This window comes from Papio anubis, chromosome 12, assembly GCF_008728515.1.
Source record: "Papio anubis isolate 15944 chromosome 12, Panubis1.0, whole genome shotgun sequence".
NCBI classification, from domain to species: Eukaryota; Metazoa; Chordata; class Mammalia; order Primates; family Cercopithecidae; genus Papio; species Papio anubis.
The window spans coordinates 88936187-88963662 of NC_044987.1; the positions used below are offsets into that span (position 1 = coordinate 88936187).

A 27476-nucleotide genomic window follows, 5' to 3' on the forward strand; every position below is an offset into this window, starting at 1 on the left:
CTTAGATCTCTTCTTACATATCCAGTAATAGTTAAATTCAAGTTACAACCCCCTCCATTTGTCTTTATTTTGATATCTTTTTAGTGTTTTTAGTTTAGGGAAGTAGCACAACTGCTTTTTTACTATTTCATACATTTTAAGACCCAGAGTATAGCACAAAAACAAACGTATTCCATCTATCATAATGATGGGAGAGAACAAAGCATATATTTTATATATGTGTGTTTTACTTGAGCACAGATAAGCCATCAGGCTCACACATACAACAGCTGAAATAAACATGGTTTTAGGATATGTGTACAGGCACACAGTGAATCCACAAGAAACAGTGGCTCAGCAAATCAGATAGTCTTTGCAGAGGCTGTGTCTCATTTCCTATGGGACAACTGGGGGGTCCATGTTTTAAGGAATTTCTTATTTGTGAAGTTATGTGACAAACAGCCTGGGATCTCTAACTGAGGATGTTACAGAGCTTGGTCACATGGCAGGAGTAATAACAAAAGCCAACTAACCTTGAGTAATTAGTATTAATATGATTCCACTTTTTAACCTGAGATTGGGCTTGGTTGGTCTGAAAAAAATGCAAGATTTATATTCTACGATTCTAAGTTACCTCCAACATTTTGGCAAGTAGACACAATATGTTAAAAAGAATAACACATCCTTCTAAAATTTAAATGTTTCCTCTGTTACACCCCCTTAATCCAGATGGCCTCTTTTGAAAATTTCATAAATTCTTGTATATATCCAGAAATTCTGGGTAACTCAAAACTGACTTTTGCTTCTCCTAAAGAGTACTTCCAAACTTATTTCTCATCATCTCTATAAAATTGTAAGCTGAAATTGTCTTCAAAAATAACAGAAAGGATTTATCTTCTATTAGATTATAAATGATACCTTTTTCTCACTCATATATAAATGGGAATATCCAAAATATGAAAAAAAAATGAAAGCACTGATGAAGCCAACAAGAGTCATTAACAGAACAACAGAGCCTTGCATTAACTCCCCTTAGAGAAGGACCATAAATCATATCAGGACCCCTGCTATGGTCTGAAGTTTGTGACTGCCAAAGTTTATGTATTCAAATCCTAACCTCCAAAATGACAGCATTAGGAAGTGAGGCTTTTGGGAGGTGATTAGATCATGGAAGCAAAGCCCTCATGAATGCAATTAGTGCCCTTATTTAAAAAAAAAAAAAAAAAAAAAAAAAAGGCCTGAGGGAGACTCCTTGCCCCTTCCACCATGTGAGGACACAGAGAGAAGGCAGTGTGTGAGACAGAAAGCAGGCCCTTACTTGACACTGAGTCTGCAGGTGCCTTGATCTTACACTGCCTACCCTCCAGAACTGTAAGAAATAAATATTTGTTGTTTATCAGCTACCTAGTTTATGGTATTTTGTTATAGCAGTTTAAAAGACTAAGAAAGCTTCCTTTCTCCCAATTTGCACACAATATTAAATAATGAAATATAATTTGAGTACTCACTGTCAAAGAAGGCTATCAGGGTCACCTACAGAATTCTACCCCATATCTATCTTTCTAGACATGCATCACCTTCTGAAAATATTACTCAATATTTAGAACCAGAATTTGTGGTAAAATTTTAACTGTAGCACAAAGGCCTTGAATCAACCTAAGCAAATCGCATTTCCTTGAGATACTCAGTATTTAAGATTTGGAAGGACAAATGCCCAACTACCTATATTTACTTTCACCCATATCACCTCTCCTGAACTTGCATGCTATCGAGTAATTCTTTTATTTTTTTTTAAGTTTCATTTATTTTGTATGTTTGTTTATTCTTTTGAAGAACATTTTATGACAGTCTATTTTGTGCCAGGTATTGATTTTGGTATTGAGGATATAGTAGTAAATAAAACCAAGGAAAGCCTACCCTCACATGGCTTACATTTTAATTGTTGTGGATTTCTCTTCAAGAAATATTATTGGGAGTTACATGTGAGTCCATTTATGTTGTGGATACAGAAACAAGTTCAGCAAGGCAAATGATAAATCAAGATATTCTCTTTAGAAGGAATCTACAGAGATCCTGGTGGAGACATCTTGAATTTTAAAGCAAAGGCATGATCTCCTTTTATTAAAAATCACTTTTAATTTCCTACTATGCATTGGTAGAGAATGAATTCCAGGTCTTGGGATACCAGGTGACCCTGACACTGAAGCAGCTGGTTTAAAGGAAATATGGGCTTGGTAGTAGAGGCAGGAAGTATAAATACCAGCCATGACTCTGCCCTGTGACTAAAGGGGAAATAAGGACCACTATGCCTGCCCACAGTTTATTTCTTACTGTTTATTTACTTTAAATAAATTTCATTTGTTTTCTTCTTCCTTTATTCTACTATTTTATGTCAGATGTGTTATCGATGGTTATCATTACAATTTACTCCAGAATTTAGAGAATATCAAAGGGCTCATGATGGAACTAGAGTCAGACTCGACATAGTAACAGATTATCAAATACTTATATATTAGAGCTTATTTTATCCCATGCCTTTTTCCAGGCACTTTACATCTATTAGCCCATTTAGTATTTCTAAGTAGTGTAGCACATAGATGCTTAAAAAAAAAAAAAAAAAATTGGGGAGGCAAAAAGCGGTAAGTTGTCTGAGGTCAGAAAGCAAGAATATGATGGAGCTCGAGCTGTTCTCAAGCAGTTTGGGTTTCAAAGTCTGCAATCTTAAGCACAGTGCTATAAGGACTCTAAACAAATACTGGGTTGGATTCCATAAGGCAACTTGATTTTCCAAAGATATCTCACATACCACTGGATACAACAAGTCACAGGGGCCATATAAAAGAGGTGCTTGCACTATGGACTGGATCAGCTATGACATGGACTGAAATACCCACTAATGAGATACCTGCTATAAACATGACCCTCCCTGCTTTTTAGGGTAAAGGAAAGCACATTTTATTTTGTGTACAAAATAATTGCACTATGTTAGGCAGAAACATCTGGTACTGTTGTAGTTTGAAATTTAAACATCGTCTAACTGTGTAATCTGATATTGCACAAGGGGGTGAATTGGAGTAGAGCTTTTTTTGTGTGGGGGAGGAGGGCATATGAAGTCTTTGAAAACTCTTTTTACACTTATGGAATTCAGTACCTTATGAGATCACTAATCCCTTTATAGAAGCCACATGTAGAAGCTTTTACAAAAAAAAAAAAAATACTTTTTGTAGTCAGATTGAGCTGCTTCAAAAAATATCATAAACTGGGAGGCTTATCAACAACACATATTTATTTCACACAGTTCTGGAGGCTGGGAGGTCCAAGATCAAGGTGCCAACAGATTTGGTGACTGGCAAGAGCCCACATTCTTGTCCATAAATGGTCCGTCCCTTCTAGCTTTTCCTCACATGTTGGAAAAGCAAAAAAGTTTTCTGGGATCTCTTTCAGAAAAGCATGAATCACATTCATGAGAACTCTCCCTTTTACCTAATCACCTGGAAAAGGCCCTTTCTCATGTTGGGTTTACTATTTCAACATATGAATTTTGGGGTGGAAAAGAAATATTCAAACCATGGTAATATATCTATATTAAATTATTTTAAATCAAAAAGCTAGTGTTAGACAACAATGTGAATATATTTAATGCCACAGGACCATCTAACTAAGAATGGTTCAAAATGGTAAATTTTATGTTATGTATATTTAATCATTTATCTTTATTATCCCATTTAACTGTCACAAAAATAAAAGGAGATGTAAATTATGATTTTACTCTTTGCAAATGAAGAAAATTACAACAAATGGAGTTAAGCAACTTGTCTCAAGTCATACAAGTAGCAAATACAGTAGAACCAAGACTGGAATCCAGGTTTACTTGATGTCAGTTCCTATGCTCTTAACCACTGTCTTATAAAAGTTATTGATTGATAGTTCTGCACTAATATATTCCAGCGATACTGTACTTTAAAGACTTAAGAGAAGTAATATAAATATTTTAACTAATAACAACTAAACTTAAAGTCTGAAGAGCTCAGTTACAGATTTGGCTCTTGGGTAGTACATGAATCTCAGCCAGTGACCCACTTTCCTGGGCCTGAGATTTCTCTTCTGTAAAATGAAGGATTGCATCAACTGAGTCAAAATCCTCTACAACTCTGCCATTCCACAGTTCCAGACTCTAATTAGATGTCTCTCCTCGTATCCACCTTGTTAACAAGAAGAAATACAAAAGCTATTAATTCTCCATAGAACTTTGAACTTGTCCTTACATTCCCATCTCCCTCCTCCTTGTGCCTGGGTAGATTCATGATCTGATAAAAACTCTAAGGAACTTTTTTATGTGCAACCCAGATAATCCAAGGTCAGGCTGTAGAAGCCGTTGTGTAACTGTTGGTTGAAAATCAATGGTACATGTCCTGTATTCAGGGACATATACACACAAATAAACACAAATCACTTACAATGACATCTGGTCCTTTGATTTGATAATGCAAATGCCAAAGGGTTATTTTTTCTTTTTTCCAATGTCATCTCATAAAGGCAACGTATTTCATGAGGCAGGCTTTGGACTTGAGTATGAACAGGGTCATTATTGCTGAATTTTAGGATTCTCCCCGGAAATGTAGGTGTCACTAAAGCAGCCATGTTGTCTTCGGCCTTAAGCAACCAATCGATACCCATACACCAGTTCTTTTTGTCATTATGACTGGTATATCGGCTCTAATATTATTGATATTTTCATCACCCAAATTAGTTTTCAAGATGTACTGCCAGACTGGAAATACTGGGTTAGAGACTATGCATTCCACTGCAGTATTTTAATGTAGTCAACTATTAATAAAAATAGTAACACCTGTACTATTTAGTCTGTGCAGGCATTTGGGATAAGAGTTTTATAAGCATCATCTAATGTTATGGCAACCTTATATGTTAAGTACTATTATTTTTATCTTTAATTTATATAGAGAGAAACTTAGGCTTAGAGAGAAGAAATGATTTCTCCAAAGTCACGTAGCTAGTGTTGAAGGCCTATGTGACTTCAGACCTTATTCCCTTAACCCCTTCATTATTGAGATAATGACTCCCATTGAGAATCAGCCTGCCTAAAATATACATGAAATAGAATCTTATTTAGAAATTCAAACAGTGTAGCAGAGCTCATCCTCTTTCATTACTGAAGAAAGGTTATTTTCAATCTGAGAAAGCCATTCATTTAGACTGAGTTTCAGGAAGGAGAGACACATAGGGGTATACCAAAATTGGCTGGCTAGTGTCAATGAGGCATGACCAAAGACCACATGGGGACAAAAGCAGTGATTTAACTTCAGGTCAAGTCCCAGAGGCAAAGACTGAATCGAGGACCAAAGCCACGGTCACTTACTAGGTATGCGAATGGAGCATGCCAAGTGAAGGAAGAAATCATGAAACTATCAGTTAGCAATGACAAAACACAAAGTAGCTAGAAATTGGTCCTTTTAAAAAACTAGGTAGTAACCAGTCAGAATGGCTATCATTAAAAAAATGAAAAATAGTAATTTATGCTGGCAAGGTTGCAGAGAAAAGGGAACACTTAGGCACTGTTGGTGGGAGTGTAAATTAATCCAACCATCATGGAAAGCTGTGTGGCAATTCCTCAAAGAGTTAAAAGCAGAACTACCATTTGACCCAGCAATCCCATTACTGGGTATATACCCAGATGAATATAAATCATTCTACCATAAAGACAGATGCATGCAAATCTTCATTGCAGCACTATTCACAATAGCACAGACATAGAATCAACCTAAATGCTCATCGGTGACAGATTGGATAAAGAAAATGTGGTACATATACACCATGGAATACTATGCATTCATAAAAAAGAATTAGACTGTGTCTTTTTTGGGAACATGGATGGAACTAGAGGCCATTTATTTAGCAAACTAATGCAGGAACAGAAAACCAAATACCCTATGTTCTCACTTATAAGTGGGAGCTAAATGAGAATTCATGAACACAAAGAAGGAAACAACAGACACTGGGGTCTACTTGAGGGTGGAAGTTGGGAGGAGGGAGAGAAGCAGAAAAGATAGCTATTGGATACTAGGCTTAGTACTTAGGTGATGAAATAATTTGTGCAACAAGTCCCTGTGACATGAATATAACTATATAACAAACCTGCACATGTAACCCCAGACCTAAAATAAAAGTTAAAATGAACAAAAATGAAGAGATTAAAAATTGGGTAGTAAAAGTAGAGGAATTTCAGTGGTCCTACTGAAGATATCAGAAGATAATCTTACTTCGAAGAGGTTGAGTCATGCCTAGTCATTAAGATATAATTCTGTACCTGAGCTGATGAGCTTAAACGAAGCTAGTATGGAAGAAATGACTAGACTTCACAGTCCAATGAAAGAGCATTTAAAAGATTGGTGCAACACAGAGACAGAGAAAAAAAATAAAAGACTGATTCTAAATTAGATGAGCCCAGATTTTGAAACAAATACCTGCAATAGGGAAGGGTAAATCATCGGGCTTATAAAACTTTATAGATATATTTAAATTGCACTCAGTATGCAATTGCTTCATAATTAAACCCTGCTGGGTAAGCTCACTCACCAAAAAGCAGGTTGAGAGTAAACCTGTTGAAAGGGTGAAGAGAGTCTTACTTGCAGACACCGAGTTCTGATTGACAAAGATTTCCCCCATTACAAAAATTGTATTTATTTTATTTATTCCTATTTATTCAGTAGAAAATACTTTTCATGTACATTTCGAGTTCTAGACATAGAGTGGTGGGCATAATAGACAAGATCCCTGCCCTCACTGAACTTACATTCAATTAGAAAAAGTAAGTCAACAGTCAATAACAGCAGCATGGGATAATGCAGGGTGCAAGGGAACCTAACCAGAGATATGGGGACAACAATGACTTTCCAGAAGAAATTATACTTAATTTTGGACTAAGGAATTAGTAGGAGTGATTCTGGAAAAAAAGAGGCAGGCGGCAGGGTATTCTAAGATCAACCAGTAGCATCTTGAAAGAACCATAGTCTACTGGAAGTATAATCAATTTTACCAAGTGTCAAACATTTACTATGCTCAGAGTGTCATTTGCAAACAGAAAGTGGAAAGACATGAGGGTGGCCAGGTTCACAGGAGACAGAACAGGAGAACTTTGTAGGTTAAGATATTAGTACCTTTCCTGAGACAAATGGGAAGACACTGATGGGTGCCATTGATGAGTGCCAAGGAAGAAAATGAAATGATCATATTTACATTTTAGGAAAAGTGTTTTGGTTTAGCTCCAGGCTATGTTAGTTTGAATGGCATGTGTTATTTCCCTGTAAACAACTGATAAATATCTTCGGTCATCCCAGAATGAGCTAATGAAATTCACTTTCTCAACCTATAAAGCTGAAACAATCCCCTGAAGGTGACACCACAGATAGAAGCAACTATATAGTTTCTCTTTTATTACCGAAATATAATATACAGTGACAGTGACTTAGGAGTCTCAAGTGCTCCATTAAAAAATCCACATCCACTCCATTTAGTTAATTCTGATTGCAAATTGATCACTAGCTTGCATAACTGTTGTTCATAGACAAAAACGATGATAAAAGATAATGGACATTAGCCTTTTTGGACCAAAATTTTTGGTGGCCTTAACTTTTTAAAATAGAACTTCACATAACAATGCCAACTGCTCATTGAATAGGTTTCAGCAAATATTGTAAAGACTTTATATGCATTATCTTACTTAACTTTATACTTCTCTGAGGTTAACACTGACATTATCCTTACCTCTCAGATAAGAACACTGAGGCTTAGAGAGGTTTCAGCAGCTTGCTGACGGATGTAGTTACCAACTGCAAAGCTTGCCTTCAAATCCATGTCTTTCCTATTGCAAAACACATGCTTTTAACCATGATCCAATTCTGCTTCGTTTTCATAGAGTGATGTGAGAAATGTCACAGTGCAAACTATCCTATCTGGTAATGAAGAAAACCATTGAAGAAAACTGTCTATTTTAACACTAATTATGTTGGAGCTCAAATGTGAATGCACTCTAGAACTTGGTAGAACAACCCTGTTGAAAATGACAAACATATGTAATTGTTTATAATACCTTTATTTTCATCCTGCACAAGCAAGGATCTGGAAAATCAGACTTAGACAGGGATTTTAGGATTTAGAATTAAGTGACTATGTGTATGGGAAGTTAGCCCAAAACTTCAGAACAAGAGGTTAGAAAATATAGTAAAAATAGTCAGAAAAAGCACTTAACCAAAAGAGAGACTAGACAAAATTTTAGTCAAAATTAAAGATGAAACACTTCGTGTCAGCAAGACTGAGCAAGTTCTTATGGTTGAGAAAGTAATGAGAGGCAGACAAAGAGATTCTGCAGGCAGTTCTTAACACACAGACCCATATGCCCTGTGTAGAAAACAGTAAGCTGGTTTGGACTCAGCCTCCCATCATATGCAGGAGTTTTACCCATGATAGATTGATAGAAAGATTTATCATTCACCTCCACTTCAGGAAAGACACTTCGTATAGATTAGAGCCTTGAATAGACCAAGGCATTCTCTAAAGCCCAGATAGGCCTATACTGTAAGAGGCACTATAGGAGAATGGTTTGAGAACAACTTTCTAGAGGTAGACTTCTTAAGTTTGACACACAGTTTCAGCACTAACTGTGTGTCCTTCAGAACCTGCCTTATTCTCTTTGTGCTTCAGTTCTCTCATCTATAAATTAAGATAATAGTATCAATATCTACATCATAAGGTTGATATAAGGAATAAATGAGGAAATCCAGTGGAAAACCTAGCACACTGACTTGCACAAAATCATAACCTAGAAATATCATCATCATTGTTATTATTACTACCAACATTTTCATAGTTACATACTTGCATTCTGTAGTTATTAAGATACTCCTTCAGAATACAGAAGTTTTGGTAAATTGAACAGAATTTCAAACAACAACAACAATAAAGTCTTTGAAAAGTTCAAGGATCTTGAATAAGGCCAGTGTAAATTAAAGTACCAAGCAAATGAGAAAGCGCCGATGAGGTGGTAGAAGTAGCAGGAGTCTAATCAGGCATGCCTTGCCATTCTAATGAAAAATTCAGTTTTATTCCAAGGGCAGCATAATCATCAATAAACTAGGTTCCTTCCCCCAAGGGGCAGGTAGGCAAATAAGTGGATATTTCAGTGCACTATGATAGCTGTGCTAAAAATTAAAACAGGAGTTTTAGTGCAAAGAGAATGGAAACTTCACTCAGCCTTCAAGGAGCCTTCCACACCTTAAAAGAGAGAGGGGAAACGTATATATAGCTACAATTTCATAAAAGGAAAGAAAATGAGGCCTTGACTTGATTCAAGTCTTATCAGAAGATGTTCCCATCCTCTTTCTATGCAAAATGCTTACCATCTGGGTCACTATTACAAAACAACGGTAATATTATGGAATAAAATTATTAAAAACAAGGGTAAATTTGTATTATGTCCATGCCACTGTATAATGTCAGTGTACATGTTGGTTTCTTCAATTTTTCCACCAATAAATCTCTTGCCAGGAAGCCCCTGCTTTTGAAAGTTTCAGGGTTGATGACCTTTCATATCATGATAGATTGGAAGGAAACTCATCTATTAATGGTCAGCTGGGCAAAGTAGCAGGCAAGCAGATGTACATTTTCACAATACCCTCAAAGGAGAAATTTGAATTCGTTACTTATTTCAATTGATGGAGAGAATGGTTTGTAGTAGGCAGAGATTTTATGAATATTCCTGAAATTCTGAAGCTCGGAAAGTGCCATCTTCAGACTTCTTATATCTTGTGATTTTGAAAGTGTAGTTTGGTCAAGTATGTTGGCAGTTTAGCTAGAAAGTTGATCTCAGGCTCAGATGCCAGCTAGTATGGTCCCAAGGTCCAGAGGACTGGCAAGGTCATCATACTGGATGACGTCTGGCTTTTGCATTAATGAAGAATATTTGGGTTTTGGCCTCTTAGCCAAAGACACTCACTGAAGATATCAAACAGTTTAAATATGTCCTGATGTCAGGAGGCAAATAGCTGAGGGCCCTGTAGTAACAAGATTCAAAATCATGTAGAGATGTCTTACTCAAGAATTCAGCAAATAGTTTATTCTTATTGCTCACCACCTGCAACGAGCCTTCCACTCCAGACATTTTAGCTTGAGTAGACTTCCATATATGACAGGCACAGTTTTATTCTCCTACCTGGATTCCTGCTGGTCAACCCTCCTCTCTAGTTCTCAAAATCCTGACAATCCTTTTAGATCTGGCTCCAGAGCTATCTCCTCTATGGAAAAAGGCCTCAATTTCCCCATCCTAGAGTGGGACAATTGCCTTCCTCAGAACTCCCTCATCATGTAGTTTCTAGAAGAAAACCTCAACCATACCTACGATGATGTAGTTAATACATATAAAAGAACAACTATAAATGTGTATTCACAAAATAAGCTGTCAAACAAAATTAGCAATTTCCTAGCTTTTTCCATTAAATATACAGTTACTGGTTAATTTGTTATGTCTTCAATGAGCCATTTTATTAGCACATAAGAGGTATAGGTATTAATGGTTTGGTTTAAAAATGTGTGGAACAAAAGCTTAAGTTAATAAATAAATCATTGTCACTTTTAGTCTTTTCTGGGAATTGGAGAAATGCCGACTTTGTGATATCTTAAATACAAGATATCTCAGTATATCCTATAGAATACCAGTGTTTGCTCTTAACATATTGGGACCCAGTGACCCAGATTCCTTAAGCCTGTGTCCAGATCTGTCCAGTCATATTTGTTATGCTTCACCCAGATACAGACTGAGCCTCCTGTGCCTGAACTACCTGAATTTTTGCCTGGCTAATCAGCTGGCAGGCCGACAAGCTGTTGGACTTTTTGATGGGCCAACTGGCAAGTTCCACTGGAAATATATAAACTCAATAGAAATAGGTATAAATATAGCATTTTAGTAAGTCCTGGAAAGAAGACCTCTCTAGAGACAAGAGTACAATGTTTCTAGCTTTTTTTTTTTTTTTTTTTTTTTGGAATCCAAAATTGACATTCATTTACTTCTCACACATGGTGGGAGATACAATGTTGATGTTACAGCTATCTACTGTGATTGAACTGATCCATTCCAGGATTTAAACTAAGACACAAATGTGTTTTCCTCATTAGTTATTGGCATGGACACATGACAAAGGGCTGCCTGTCATGTGATTGGGTAGAATGTCATCTTTGCAAATGGCTGCTCAAACCAGATGCTCTCCTCACTCCTTCCACTCCACCCACATCCCAGGAAAAATGGGTCTGGTAGGGAGGATATGATCAAAGATAAAGAATTTAAATACACATAGGTACATGCACATACACATGCATTCACACACCACACTCACATATAACCTGAGGTTTTGTCTTAAGTCAGTTTTTTTTAAAAAGTACCATCTTTAGCCTGAACAAAACAAGTAAGATTAGGGATTTGTCTATTTGTTTTTAACAGATCTTCCTAAAATATACATTCTCTAAATGTGGAAGAGGCAACTAGGAGCATCTGTGCCCACAACATGAACCTGGTAACATAAAATGTGTTCATGGACAAACAGGAGGAGCTTTCATTGGAATCCATAGAGTGCCCTGCCTTGGGGCTGAAGGAAGTAGTTAGTATCTGTTGGGGACCTGTGGCTCTCTGTCTTCTCAGAAGGCCAATTAAAGTTGGAATTCAGAGTATCTGTGGTCTCCAGCCGCTCTCTTGGATGACTCTTGGCTTAGGACTTAGTGAACTATAGGAAGCCAAAGGTTAGACAGAAATCAGTTGGTAACTTGGCTGAGACATTGCTCCTCATCAATCAACTCCCAGCAGCATGGAAGGATATTTCATTTCTACTTCTCATATTTGGTTTGAATCAATTAATTTGTAATACTCTAGGACCAGGAAAGGAGGCTAAAAAGTTTGTTTTTCTCAGCCACAGCTTTTTCTCCTAACCCTCTACTTCTCTATCTTGAACACATAATATCAACCACATTTTCATCACACTACTATACCCAGATGATAACACAGTGGTATAAGTATGATAAGTACCATTCCAAGTATCATTTAGAATAGATGAGTATATGTATTTGATAAAGGATGATTATACAGTTATATGTAATATGGAATCCAGAGGCATGATACTTGGCTGGATTAAATTGTATCCTCTAGTATTTTTGAGAAAGTCATTTAAATTGCATTGGCCTCTATTTATTTATCTGTAATAATAGGACAATACTTTCAGATCTACTGTTAGGGTAATAATTAAATGAAGTCATTGTTAAGAATTGTTTTTTAATCTAAGCACCAAGGTAATAAGGGATTATTAATATTTTTGTATAAAACAAAGATTATTGAGAATGGTTACGATATTCAGTTCTAGAGGCTCTCATCAATAGCACTGAATTCAAGTCCTAGGGCTGTCTGCTTCTCATTAGCTGTGTGAACTTTGTAAAGTCTCCAAACTTCAATACTGGCTGCCTCTTTTGTAAAAAAGGAGTCATAATAATTCTACCTCACAAGAGTTATTTTAACAGGTTTAAATTACATAATGAAATTAAGCTCTTAACAAAGTGCCTGGCAAGGAATAAATGCTTAATAATTTATTAGCTAGTATCCTATTGGGAAACATATGGCTCATACAGTTTAGAATAATTTGAGGAAGGTACAATAAAGGGACAATATGTGTGAGAGAGAGAGAGAGAGAGAGAGAGAGAGAGAGAACACATGACTCTGGTGTCTCTTCCTCAGGGCCCCACCATTATGACCTCATTATTGAATCTTAATTACCTTCTCAAAGCTCCTATCACCAAATATAGTTACGTCGGGGATCAGAGCTTCAATACATGAATTTGGGGAGAACATAAGTTCATGACACATGTGTACAAAACTTTCATTGGTAAATAATGACAATTTTTGCTCTTTTCAATCTTTATGCCTTAGTTTACTTTTTTATCTTATTGTATTGGCTAGGGCCTCCAGGATAAAGTTGAACAAGAACAATGAGAGCAAATATTTTTGCTATCTACCTAATCTCTGTGGTAAATCTTTTCATATTTTCATTCAAAGATGTTTGCTATAGATATTTTGTAGATACTCTTTATCAGAAAGTTTGCTTTTATATCCAATTTGTTCAACACTAATGAGTATTGAATATTATCACTTTCTATACCTGGTGAGATGACCATAGGAATTTCTACTTTATTTCTAAAAGCTATGAATGTTATTGATTGTTGTTTGAATGTTAAGTAATTGCATTCTGTAATACAGTGGGAATATAGTGAAGTCAGACATTATTCATTATCCTTTTAATACATACACAGATTCAATTTCTTAATATTCTGTTGCAGTTTTTTACATCTTTTATCATGGAAAAAAACTGTCAAGTAAGTATCTTTTTGCAATAATACTATCAGTAGGAGTATGCTCGGCCGGGCGCGGTGGCTCACACCTGTAATTCCAGCACTTTGGGAGGCCGAGGCAGGTGGATCACGAGGTCAGGAGATCAAGACCCTCCTGGCAAACACAGTGCAACCCTGCCTCTACTAAAACTACAGAAAATTAGCCGGGCGTGGTGGCGGGTGCCTGTAGCCCAGGCTACTCAGGAGGCTGCGGCAGGAGAACGGCGTGAACTCGGGAGGCGGAGCTTGCAGTGAGCCGAGATCGCGCCGCTGCACTCCAGCCTGCGCGACAGAAGGAGACTGTCTCAAAAAAAAAAAAAAAAAAAAAAAAAAAGAGTACGTTGGCCGGGCGCGGTAGCTCATGCCTGTAATCCCAGCACTTTGGGAGGCTGAGGCGGGCGGATCACGAAGTCAGGCGATCAAGACCATCCTGGCTAACACGGTGAAACCCCGTCTCTACTAAAAATACAAAAATTAGCTAGGGGTGGCGGCGGGCGCCTGTAGTCCCAGGTACTCAGGAGGCTGACGCAAGAGGATGGCGTGAACCCGGGAAGCAGAGCTTTCAGTGAGCCGAGATCGCGCTACTGCACTCCAGCCTGGGCGACAGAGCCAGGCTCCATCTCAGAAAAAAAAAAAAAAAAAAAAAAAAAGAGTATGCTGGCCTCACAAAACAAGAGCGGTTTCCTACTTTTTCTAATATCTATGTGTATTTGAGTAAGATTATAACTATTTCTTTCATTAAATATTTGGGGGGAAATGGTTCCTGAAGCCACAAGCACTTGGAGATTTCTTTTTGTTAGAGATTTTAGTCACAAAATTAAATGTCCCCAAAGATATAGGACTAAACAGATTTCAATTTCTTTTTGTATAAGTTATACCAGTTTGGGTAAGTAATGTTTTCCAAAGAATTCTTTCCACTTCATTAAACTTTTCAAATATCAGCATATAGTAGTTAATAATATCCTCTTCTTATTTTTGTAATATTTTATGGATCTGCAATGATATCTTCTTTAACATTTCTGATGTCGGTAATATGTGCCTTATTATTTTTGGTTGTTTTTCATCAGCCTTGCTAGAACTTTTTGCAGTGGCTGAAGGATGACTCCCCAAAATACATTCACATTTTAATATATAAACTCTTTAAAAGTTACTTTGTTTGGACAGAGGTAATTAATTAAGGATCTCAGAATGATGTCATCTTAGGTTATCCAGGTGAGCTCCTAAATCCAATGACAAGTATCCTTACGTGACAGAAGAAAAGACAGAGAGAAGACCATGTGAAGAAGGAAGCAGATTGAACTTATGCAGCCATAAGCCAGGAAAAAACTGCAATGCTCTAGTTAGGTTTTTAAAGCCATTTCTAGATCAGCTTCACAATAGCCAGATAATAACACTTTTATATCATTTCCATCCACTAAAATCTGTTGAAACTTCATTAATGGCCAGCACATAATTAGTTTTGATAAGTATTCAATTAAAAACAATGTATACTGCATTCTGTAGTTACAGGTTTTATTGTTTCTATTCATATATGGTAAAGTTTGCTAATCATGCTTTTCAGATCTTCTAAATCATTGTTGATATTTTGGATTATTTGTACTGTCAAACACTACTTGTTAAGCTCTCCAACTCTGATTTTATTTATTTTATTTTTATTTTTCTATTAGAGATGGGGTCTCACTCTTTCACCCAGGCTGGTGTGCAGTGGTGCACTCTCAGCTCACTGCAACCTCTGCTTCCTGGGCTGAAACCTCCTCCCACCTCCGCCTCCCAATTAGCTGGGACCAATGCCATGCACCATCATGCCTGGCTAATTTTTTTTTTTTTTTTTTTTTTTTTTTGTAGAGACCGTGTTTCCTCATGCTGCCCAGGCTAGTCTTGAACTCCTGAACTCAAGTGATCTGCCCACCTTGGCTTCCCAAAATCCTGGGATTATAGGTGTGAACCACCATGCCCCACCTCCAAATCTGATTTTAGATTTTTCTATTTTCCAGTTAGTTCTGACAATGTATCATTTGTGTATTTGTAGGCTTTATAATGTGCACACAAATTTATAGTTGTTATGTTCTCCGGACATACTGACCTTTTATCAATATGAAAACACTCTTTTTATCTTTAATAAATGCATCACGCCTTAATGACTATGGCATCAGATATAAACATATTCACACAGTTTTCTTTGGTTAATGTTTGTGTGGTAAAACTTTTTTATATTTATTTTCAACATTTTTGTACCTTATCTCTGTAAATTTCATTTTATAATTTATTCAATATTATAATTTTTGCATTTTAATTAGAATAATCTTTCTAAATAAAATGTAGTTCCTAGGGATTTAAATTTACCTTGTCACAATTTGATCTGTCCTTGACTCATTCATATTACATTCTTTTTTTCTCTCCTTTCCTGCTCACTTTGGCATAGTCAGGCCTATTATAATTATTATTATTATTATTTTTAGTATATTTTCTGTTCTACTAGCTATACACTACATATTATTTTACCACTACTTCAATAGTTTACCTTACAGAGGTAGTTTTCAAAGTGTCTTCCTCAAAAAAGTGGCATCTGCAATTTTTAGCAGGAATATAAACTTTTGACCGCACCCCACCACTCAAAAAGTTAAATGAGAAACTTTGAGGGTGGTGTATAGCACTCTTTGTTTGAAGAAGCCCTTCATGTAATTCTAAACAACTCTAAAATTTGAAAATCACTGCCCTACAGATTAAATATGTATCTTTGACTTATTAGAGTTTAATATAATACATATGGACGTTAAACAACTTAAGTTCTATTTATCCCTTCTCTATCCTCTTGTGTATTATTGTCATATATTTTAACTACACAAACATTTTAAACAGAGCAGTCATTTGGAGTGATGTACACATTACTTTGTTTTTTCTCTCTGTATTAGTCTATTCCCACATTGCTATAAAAAATACCTGAGATTGTGTAACTTATATTAAAAGAAGAAATTTAAATGGCTCATGGTTCTGCAGGCTATACAGGAAGCATGATGCTAACATCTGCTCAGTTTCTAGGGAGGCCTCAGGAAACTCACTGTCATGGTGGAAGGCAAAGGGAGAGCAGGTATGTCACATGGCCAGAGCAGGACTAAGCAAGAGAGGAGGTGCTATGGACTTTTAAATGACCAGATATCTATCTATCGATCTCTCTCTCTCTCTCTCTCTCTCACACACACACACACAGAGAGAGAGAGAGAGAGAGAGAGAACAACTTCATTAAGTATTGTGAAAATAGTACCAAGGGGGATGGTACTAAACCATTCATGAGAAATCTGCCACTATAATCCAATCACCTCCCACCAGGCCCCACCTTCAACATTGGAATTACATTTCAATATGAGATTTGACTGGGGGCACACATCCAAACTCTATCACCCTCCATACCCACAATTACCTGAGTGTTTTCTCACCTGCCAAACCTCTAAGGCTGGGCATGCACAGCATTAGAAATCATCACATAAGAATTGTATGTAAAAGATGGAGCTCAGGTAGACACAGAAAACGCAAGTAATGTTAATGACTAAGGGACTCGTCTACTAGACATCGATCCCTGTTGCACTGTCTTAGCTCCATTAATTTATTCTCATAGTATCATGAAGAGTTGCTTATCATCATTAAAGAGAAAACCCTCAGGTATACTCTACGGATAATTTTGCATTATATGCCAGTGCCAACTGAAATTCAGTTAGTCTAGTAGAGTTCTACAACCCAAACATGAGTGTCTCTAAAATACAGTAGTGAAAGGATATTTTTCCTTTGGACAGAATGTTGATCAATGTATTTTACTGCTTATTTCATCTAGACTTATAGATAGCAGAAGCATGGGTACACTGATTTCTGGACATTATAAGGATCTCAAAATACCTCAATTTCCTTAATGGTATTTTCCCTTTTGCAGTGATATTATTGTCATAATAATAATATATAACAACATACAACAGGGCAACCAACAAGCTTAACACCTGAGAAAAGATAGGTGCCTCCAAGAAGAAACAAACATGAGCACTTGATTACCTATGGCATACATAGCACAGAGCAAGATATAATCGCCTTGAAAGTGGATGAAAAGAATTCAGCTAAGACATTTATCAAATTACTGAAGGCCAAGTGTGAACACTAGTGAAGATCAGTTGTGGTTGGAGAAATGAAGAACAATAAAACTCTAACCCTGGGACAGGAACAAGATTACTGAAAAAGCTTCACCACACAAACTCAGGGGCACTAAGACTGAGGCTGAGCTGTAAGGACAGGATTTTCCCACTGTTAAAGCAAATTAAATATGGAAGGAGAAGGACACAGTACTTCTGTATTTGAGTCCTTGTAGACTAACTGCAACCTAGTTTTAACAAGTAAACAAGATTGAAAACCCAATTTAGCGCCAGGCGCGGTGGCTCACGCCTGTAATCCCAGGACTTTGGGAGGCCGAGGTGGGCGGATCACAAGGTCATGAGATCGAGACCATCCTGGCTAACACGGTGAAACTCCGTCTCTACTAAAAATACAAAAAATTAGCCGGGCGTGGCGGCGTGCACCTGTAGTGCCAGCTGCTGGGGAGGCTGAGGCAAGAGAATGGCGTGAACCTGGGGGGCGGAGTTTGCAGTGAGCCGAGACTGTGCGACTGCACTCCAGCCTGTGCGACAGAGTGAGGCTCCGTCTCAAAAAAAAAAAAAAAAAAAAAAAAAACTAATTTAGGAGTATACGCCTGTAATAATAGCTAAGTCTTAGCCAGTCGCAGTTTAACAGAAACTTTGAGAATAACCTTTTACCAACCCAATCCCTACAGAGAGGATGCCTGGAGGAATTTGAGGATTGTGGTGCACCAAACTGAAATCCAACTCAGGAGTGGGGGATTCAGCCTCCCACATGGCTACTGCTGATTCCTTTCTGCATTTGTTCTTCCCTTCAGAATTATCTCCTCTTCCTGGAAGACCATATGTTAGTACTTAAGTGTAGATCTGTTTCCAATTATTTCTATAAGATTTATTTATTTTTATCTGAAAACAGCTTTATTTATTCTTAATTTTCAAAATACTATCCTGCAGGGCATCAAATTCTCCTCTTATAGTTACTTTGTTTTAGGATTTTAGAAATGCCTTTTTATTTTCTTCCAGCATTCATCTTTTCTGTTGACTAATAAGCTATAATTCCTATGGTTACTCCTTTGGTAGCAAGATAACTTTTCCTCTGGCTGCTTTAAGATTTTAACAATGTCTTTATTTTCCATAGCTTTACCCCTGACTGAGGTTTATAGAGCTTCTTTAGTTTTTGAGTTAAAGGGTTTTTTATTATTTTTGGAAAATTCTCTTTCTTCATTTTTCAAAAATTATTTTCACTTCATTTTCTCCTTTCCTCTGGTACTTTAATGTCATGTAGATTAGGCCTCTTCACTATATGCTAAATGTCACTAATGCTCTTTTGTGTATATTATTTTTTCTCTGTGTTTCCAATCATTATTTTTTTTCTCTGTTCTGTTTATCTGTATTACAGGTCACGAATCTTCTCTTTGGTTTGTCAAATCTGGTTATTACAAGAATCTTTACTTTCTTAATTTTAGTTATGGCATATTTTGGTCTCAAATTTTTATTTGTCATTTAAAATATTTATTCATCAGGCACAGTGGCTCACTCCTGTAATCACACTTTGGGAGGTCAAGGCAGGCAGATCACCTGAGCCCAGGAGTTCAACACCAGCCTGTGCAACATGGTGAAACCTCATTTCTATAAAATATATAAAAATTAGCCAGGTGTGGTGGTGCATGCCTGTAATCCCAGCTACTCAGGAGGCTGAGGTGGGAGAATCCCTGGAGCCCTGGAGGTGGAAGCTGCAGTGACCTAAGATCATGCCACTGCACTCCAGCCTGCGTGACAGAGTGAGACTCTGTCTCAAAACGGAAAATAAAAAAAGATTTCTATTCACCTGTGACATCCTCCATCTTGCCATCTGCTTTCTTAGACATATTAATCATAACTACTTTTTAAGGACACTATTTCTTTTACCTATTTTTTTCTATTAGTGTTATCTTTTTGTGTCTTTTGTTTAGTTTTGTAATTTTTAATGCACTTATTTTAAATAAAGTAGTTCTAGAAGTTCTAGATGAGTCTTCATGTCTAAAAGTCAGAGAACAAGTCACCTTAATCCAATAGAATATAAAATATTCCAAAGCTGAATTTAATTTTTTTTGTAAGTTCTAATCTATCTCTGGTTTATTTTTACTCCTATGATGTAATCTTTCAGGGACCCCAAATGAAAACTTGGGTTATCAAGGTGCCTCTTCTTAGTCAATAAAACTCCAGCATTTAGGTTTATAGCCTATAAGACTGCCAGAAATTCCAATTATCTCCTTAACTACTTAATTACCCCCCTTGAACTTGACTTCTTCATATATAAGTCCATGTTGCTTATGGTTGGCAAATGTGATGAGAATGAGAGAAGTCTGGGATGTCGACATCACTTTTCTATGCTTGCTTCTTGTCCTGTATCTTGACTCATCAAGTGTGAGCTGCTTAGGCAGCCCTGAGCTTCATTTAAAAAAAAAATCTGCACAAACGCACGAGACTGTCAAAAAGCTGTTTTGAACTTCTTAGCTTCGTAGTAGCAACTTACTACACAGCATCTCAACCTTTTGAGTCATGACTCTTAGGCATCAGTGAATCTCTCAGAAAAAGACAGGGTAGTATGTTCCATTCACTTAGCACAATGTTTTTCCTTTCTCTGAGATGTAACCCCTCTATTCAGATACCTTAATATTTCTCTGATGCCTTAAAACAATTTATTTTAATTACTCTATCCATCTTTTTCTGTTGTTTTTGATGGGTGGATTCATCTCCTAGCTAGAAGCAGAAATTGAGACAAACTTTGGGAAGTTCTTGAGAGAAGAGAGAGCGAATTGGAGCTTAATAAGAATTATGTAGCACAGAGATAGTGAAAAATATTGCAAAGAGGTGAATCAGTATTGAAAAAGTTTCAGAGGCAAAACTAAGTCTGTAGTGGTAGAGGGTATGTGTTAGAGACAAGATTTGGCAGGCAGTCAGTTATTGATTGAACACCAGCTACTGGGCTACATGCCAATAGAATATAAGGACATAGTGCCTTGTTTCTGGGACTTGTATCATTGGAGAGGAGATAATAGATGTTACCAAACAACTACAAAGCAAGGTTTCATAGATAATATGCCTTATAATTTTTAATATATACTTTTTATTCTAAGGGAATTCTGATAAGGGAGAAATCAAGGACGGCATTTTAGATGGGACAAGAAAAAAAATGCTGTTTTTACCAGGCAACAAGGAAGGAACATACAGCATATAGGATAAAATAAGGAGAGGGAACAGAAAGTGTGGTATAGTGTTTGAGTGGTTCTCAAACTTCAGCATGAGTTATACTGACATGCAGGGCTTAAAGACTTCTGGGCTCCATCTCCAGAGTTTCTGATGCAATAGGTCTGGACCAGGGCCAGATAATTTGCATTCCCAACAAGTTTCTAGGTATGTTGATGCACTGATGCAGCTGATGCTGCTGGTCTGAGAGCCACATTTTGAGAATCACAAGTATAGATAGAATGACTACTAAAAGAATAGTAAAAGAAGGTGTAAATAATAGCTGACAGAAAGGCAAAAATGAATTTTTTAAAAAGTACTTGCTTCAAATAATTTATAATATGCTTAATTTGGTGGAAACACAGGGCACAGGAATAGAGTTCTGCATATAGGATCATAAGTAATTTGTGATGAGAAAAAAGAAAAAAATGTAATTTGCTAAGAAATGTGATGGTCGTGCAACTAGTAAGAATAATAATTACTTTATAAATCATATTTCCTGAGCCAGCATCTTGTTATCTTGATCACTTTGTAAATAGTGCAGTTTCCCTATCCAATATTTCTCCTGAAATCCAGGCTGATTATTTTAAGAGCTGTTAGTAGCACTCCATGGTAATTGAACATATTAATAATTATGAGGAACAGAATTGCTATACAGCATTTTTGCTTTAATTATACACCATGTGACTGTGACTATCCACATCACTGGGACAGAGTTTAGTTGAACTATCCCTTCTGATATAATGAATCTAGCTGAAACAAACTTCCTTTAATATTTCAGAAAAATCAAATTGTACTTAGATATAACAAAGTACTTATATTTAAAGTCAACTTCAGAAACATCAAGTTATATGTAGAAATAGCAAATGACTTATATGTTTACAGAAAATGAAAATAAAATATTGTTTTGGTGTTAAAATTAACAATAAAGGAAAAATGAATAATCAGCATACTTCTCTGTACAATTAAAAGGTTATGTCTTAAACATTGAATACAAATTTGATTGTGGGAAAAATGGTCAATGTCCTATTCTTCCATCTTTGCTTGGAAAAGTCTAAGTGTCTTCAGTAATTATAAAACTATTTTCTTTAAGTAAAATGCATGTGATTGTTTTAGGAAAGCATAGCATCTTTAAAGAAGGTACAAATACTCCAGCAAATCTCCCAGCTTGTCCTTCCAGGCTAGTCTAACAGCTGGTGATGGGTTAACTTTCACTATTTGTGAAAATTCTTGTATAGATAAAAATCACAGTGGAAATCACCATAACTCAGTAGATTAGTACATTAACAATTTGAAAAAGGTAATGAATCTGGGGATAGAATAGATGAAAACCTGGGGAAATGTCAATTGTGATAACATCAATAATGAAATTCATTCTTTTCAGGTATAGATGAGATTCAGTGAACCAAGTCTCAGCTCTTCAAAATGATTCTACAATGTCCAATAGTTTCCATCCCCCTTAACCTGGGTCTGATCTGCTAGCAGTGAAGGAAAGACAAATTAGATTTTTAAGTTTTAAGCGCCAGGTCAGCAAATCCCTTATTGGTTCTTGGCTGTTTTAAATAATTGAATGTGTGATTTTATTAAGCAGACATTAAAGACACAGGAAGTAAAATACTCCCTGGAATGAAGAACCATTCTGATTTAATCAAAATAGAATGCCCTCCTTTTTTGTAGTAAAACATCAAATTGTTTGTGGTTACATAGAAATAATTCAGAGAGTCCTAGAATTTACTACCTCCTTCAACACTGTATTAAAGCACATTGTGTCCTCTCAGAATGTTCCAGTCTTTGATGACCAAGAAAACACAGTCAGGCCTCCTGGGGTTGATGGGGAACTACTCTCTCTGGATCACAGCTCATGAAGCTGTCTGCTAACATTCCTGTTATTTTCCCACAGGAAAAACAATCAATCCAGAAAATAAAGTTTCCTCTTGCTTTCTGTAGCTTAACCAGATGTGTTAGGGAGTTTAATTGTATGTTTATTAATTTCAACATGTGTTGAATATTCTTATGTTTTACCTTATTTATATATAAAGCATGTTAAAATATGAATTTTTTTTCTCTGCCACAAACATAATTTTACTAGTGTGGAGTCCTTGATGAATGTTTTCTATGCATGAGAATTCTTTAATATGCAAAGATCCTATACTCTTTCTTTCAATTCTGAATATGGCAAACTAGTTCTTTAAAGGGCTAGACAGTAAATATTTTGAATATGTAGCTATACCATCTCTGTCATAACTATTTAACTCTGCCATCATAGCACTGAAATCAGAATCAGATAGACCTGAATTTGGCATCCAGTTCTCCCATGACATGACTTAGGCTAAGTTATTTACTGTCTATGAGCCATAATTCATCTGCAAAATGGAAGCAAGATCTTTCTCATCAGCATGTTAAGGAGCTTGCTATTGAGTCCCTAGTATGTGCGAGGGACAGCAGCACACAATTTCACCAAGTACCTCATCCTCACAATAGTAGCATATGAGGTAGGATTAGCTCCTTTGAGAGTTATGGCAATAGGTTCAGGGAGATTAGCTCTGGGTCACAGCAGTAGTACAGAGCTGTGGTTCTGAACCAACATTTCTGAGACTCCAAAGTCCTTGTTCCTTCTAATCTGTATTACCTGGCTCTCACTGTACTACCTATTAAGAATGAGAGGGCATATTTAAAAAAAAAAAAAAAAAAAGTGACTAGCACATTTTGTGGCCTGTGTTAGATACTAAATAAACATTGGTTTTCTTTCCCTCCCTAGAGAAGCTATCAAAATTTGTTAATGGGAGCACTAGAAATACAGCCTGATAAATCTTCCTGAGGAGAGGAGAGAAGAGGGAAGATTAGAAAGAGTAGAAAATTCAGTAGTTGTCTAGCTCTCACGCAAGAGTAGTTTCTGATGGGAAGCAAAATAGGGCTTGAGACCTGAAGCCTGGCTGCAGCCACAAAGTCTCCACAGAGAATATGTGTCTGTTAGATTTTAAAACCCAGATCCCATATCAAGCATGTAGCATTCTCATTACTTTCAGCAGCCTTGGTTCAGCATGTCCAGGAATTAAGGATATGCTCTTTCTCTCCTAAGCTTGCCTTTTGCTGCAGCAGCTCAGATGAACCAGAGTATATGGCAAGGGCAGTGGGAGAAAAAGAGGCTTCTAGATTCAGGCCTCTAAGTACTCAGTGGTTCTACTTAACCCTGAATAACCTGGCTGCCCGTATGTATGTTATCCCCTTGTTCTTTGCTTTTAAAGAAAAGACTTTTGATGGGTTTGACGTTCCTTCTTAGGAAGCATGCTGTGGGGCTCCAGAGAACATAACTACAATTACACAAGGCAAGTGAACATTTTTTAAGGACTATTACAAAGATGCCATACCAGTCATGGTGACTAGGCTTTGTTGTGCCAGCAAAGTAGGCCTGAAATCTCAGTGATATAGTAAAACAAAGATTTGTTTCTTGTGCTTGTAAAGTCTGCTTCCAGCAAGTTGAGTGACTCTGGGGAAGCTGGCCGTGGCAGTGACTCAGGATCCAGGCAATTTCCATACAGACTCTTGGATGCTTTGGTCCAGAGGTGATACGCATTATTCAGATTTACAGCCCTTGTCCAGAGTCACTTGACCTCTCCTCATTGCAAAGAAAGTCAAAAAACAATGCGGAGTAAGGGAGCTGAGACAAACCTGTGGAAATTCAGTCAGCCATAAATGTCTCTGCCAGAGGTGAGCCTTCTAACTATCAGTGCAATGGAAGCAAACCTTTTTCTGAATACAAAACCATTCAGTGTTCTTCACATTGTCTTTAAATTCCAATAGGGGACTACAATGTATGACGAAATGCTATTGAGTAACTCATTATGGCAAACATGAATCGCCTTAGGCATGGTTGAATTTGCCCTAACTCTTGTTTTTTGTCCAATACCTTAATACCTGAGAGGTGGCATGTTTGTGTTGTTGCATGAGGCAGAAGCAAGACCAATGATATTACCAGGTTTTGCCTTTATGTCCATGAAGAAAGTCTACTTTGAGCCTAATTCATGTTTTGACTGACCAGTGGAGAAATAGCAAAGGGAACTCTGGAGTTAAAGCTTAGGTTCGGAGCCCGTTTTTTTATTTGTTTGTTTTTGGTTTTTTGTTTTGTTATTTTTTGGTGGGAGAGGGGGGTTGTTTTTGTTTTTCCTAGGGAAAAGGCAGGAGGGCCTGACTGGATCACCAGAATCCTCAGACAGGGCTAAAGGACAAGAGTTTGTCTTTCAGTCTTCTCTGGTATAAAGTTAGGTAGGTCATTCTCAGAATTTTGTCTGAAATACAGTGTTAGAGAAACACACCCAAAGTATCTTCTAGGCAAGAGAACCAGGAGAGAGTTGAGGAGTTAGGAGGAGCTCAAGGTTACAATGGGGGAATCTGAACAAATTGCTCTGGTGGGCTAACTTTTCCAGCTTTTTTCCTTTTCTTCTGTTTGTATAGAGTAAGATCATTCAAACGGACCAAAAACGGATGAACATACTGGGCACTATGGACTAAAAGATCTTTGGCTAAAGAAGAGATGAAGACTCATTCAACTCCTACAAGTGAATTAAGAAGGCAAAGCCAGCCCAGGAGGGTGGGAAGATTAAGAACAGTGTGCCTTGTCTTGATACACAGTTGTGGTATAGGTAACAAAAACTGACTATCCAACCTAAGACGGTATCCTTCACCAGAATACCTCCAATCCCTTCCCTGGAAACACAGTATAAACTCCTATAGAAAGTTATAAAGCAGAAAAACAAGGTATCTTTTGTGGCGTAAAGAATGATTATGGAGGAAAAACACCAAATTAATTGTCACAGAAACAATTGTGTCATTCAGTGGAACAGTAGCTCTAAGGAAGGCAGCAGTAATACTCAAGGTACAGCCATTCTTCTGGAACGAGTCCCACCAATATGAAGCTGGAGTCAATGGTGGTGACGGTGGTGACATTGCTGAAAAGTAAGAAAGTTGAGGGAGGGATTCAGGAGAAACATTGCTGTTGGAAAAGACACCCAAGATCTAAACTAAATGGGATTAGTAATGATAAAAGGATAAAGGGTTGATTTCGGCCATCACCACTTTGCCTGAAAATATAGAAAAGCAGGAACCCAATGGTATGGTTGAATGCTCTAGAGCTACTAACAATAAAATGGGCTGCAACAACAACAACAACAACACCACACACACACACACACACACACAAAGTGAGATTCTTGTTAATGGGGATATTTAGGAAAGGGTGGGATGCTCACTCACCCAGGTTATTGCAGAAAACATCCTGCTTTGACTGAGAAATTGTGGAGGATGCCTAACGTCACTTCTGACATCTATAGAATTGTAAAGTCTGTTTCCCGAGGGGTATAGTTTTGTCAGATTGTGACTGTGTATTTTTGTATGTATTGTGTATGTATATTTGTCTTCCTATTAGACAGTGCTCTGTCAACCCATGGTTGTTTTGAGAATCAAAGAGATAACATGCAGGAGGATGAAATGGAAACAGATTAGCACAAGACGCTCATACTGCCTAGTAATCATTGCTTTCTCCCTATTTCTGTCCCTGTCATCAGGCACAGCTATTCTATTAAATAGCTGCTCTCAATACACAATGGAAGTGCTTATTTTAATATCTGTCTGAACCTGGATATTGATTGGGAGCAAGGTTGGAGATTAGTTGATGAAGCTACATTTTGTGGGTTTTTATTTTTTCCACTAGAAACCGCAACAGGCAGAGACAAAGTTTGTGAATTCCAGTGCTTCTCTTGACAGGCAAGCCTCTAAGCTCTCTCTGAAGCCTTCCCCACTTCAGCTCTTGAGGTAACACGATTCCCTTCCCCACCCCAGCCAGGTGTCCCATCCACTACCAACCTGGAACAGAAGGAAGCTGGATGTCATAACTTCCCTTCAGGCTGGGGCTGACCACAGAGTGGTTCTTCCTCTTCTCAGTTCTAAAGCTCAAGCCTGCTCTGCAGCTTCCATTGGAATAGTTTATGTTTCCCTTTCAGGCCTTCCATGGTGAGGCCCTGCTCATTTGGATGCAGTGCAGCCTACCTCCTGTCAACATGATTTTTCTTCCATTCTTTATCAACAAGTCACAAGCCTATCTGGCCTTTTCCCAGCAATGAGAGATGCATGGCTTGAGGTCAAAAGGAAAGAAAGCCAAAATAGACTCTTCCTCTGCCAAGTATTTATCTCCCATTTGCCCTTCACCTCCTCCACCATGCCAAGGTGTTTTCCTACTCCAAGGCTAGAATTCACATCAAAGGGAGGAAAGACTAGAGGAGAGAAAAAAGAGGAAAGGATGGGAAGGAGGAATGAAAAGACAGAAGGATGAGAGAGGAGGAAGAGAATGGGAGCAAAGAGGGAAGCAATATGTTGAATTGCTTGAATAAATACAGAAAGGAAGAGAAAAGAATTATCTTTCTATTCTGGAAATAAGGTCATATACTCTTATTATTCCCACTGGCTTGAAGCAGAAGCCACAGCCTAAGCCCTTTCCTATTCCCCTCCACAAGCCCTCCAGCTCCCTCTGCTTGGATCCAGCATGGCCAGCGAAGCCCCAGTTATAGGTTCAGCCTTAGATTCACAGGTTCCCAAACATGGAGACAATAGTTGACTCACTGCTTGCTTGACTGACAAAGAAAGAGCTGGCTGGGCATGGTGGCTCACACCTGTAATCCCAGCACTTTGGGAGGCCAAGGCAGGCGGATCATGAGGTCAAGAGATCGAGAC

At 37.4% G+C, this 27476-nt stretch overlaps 1 long non-coding RNA gene across 5 annotated transcripts in view; it reads right to left on the bottom strand.

The window, feature by feature from the left end:
• LOC103877584 overlaps window positions 1–27456 on the bottom strand; it is a 319563-nt gene extending 292107 nt beyond the window's left edge. For 3 of the 5 annotated variants that reach the window (XR_001894863.3, XR_004177507.1, XR_002517044.2), the window contains exon 1: window positions 26613–27450. This is a non-coding gene — a long non-coding RNA (uncharacterized LOC103877584). Of the gene's footprint in view, window positions 1–26612 lie in introns of all 5 variants that reach the window. The other 2 variants (XR_001894867.3, XR_001894860.3) reach the window with 2 other exon arrangements.
• Window positions 27457–27476: the final 20 nt, after the last annotated feature.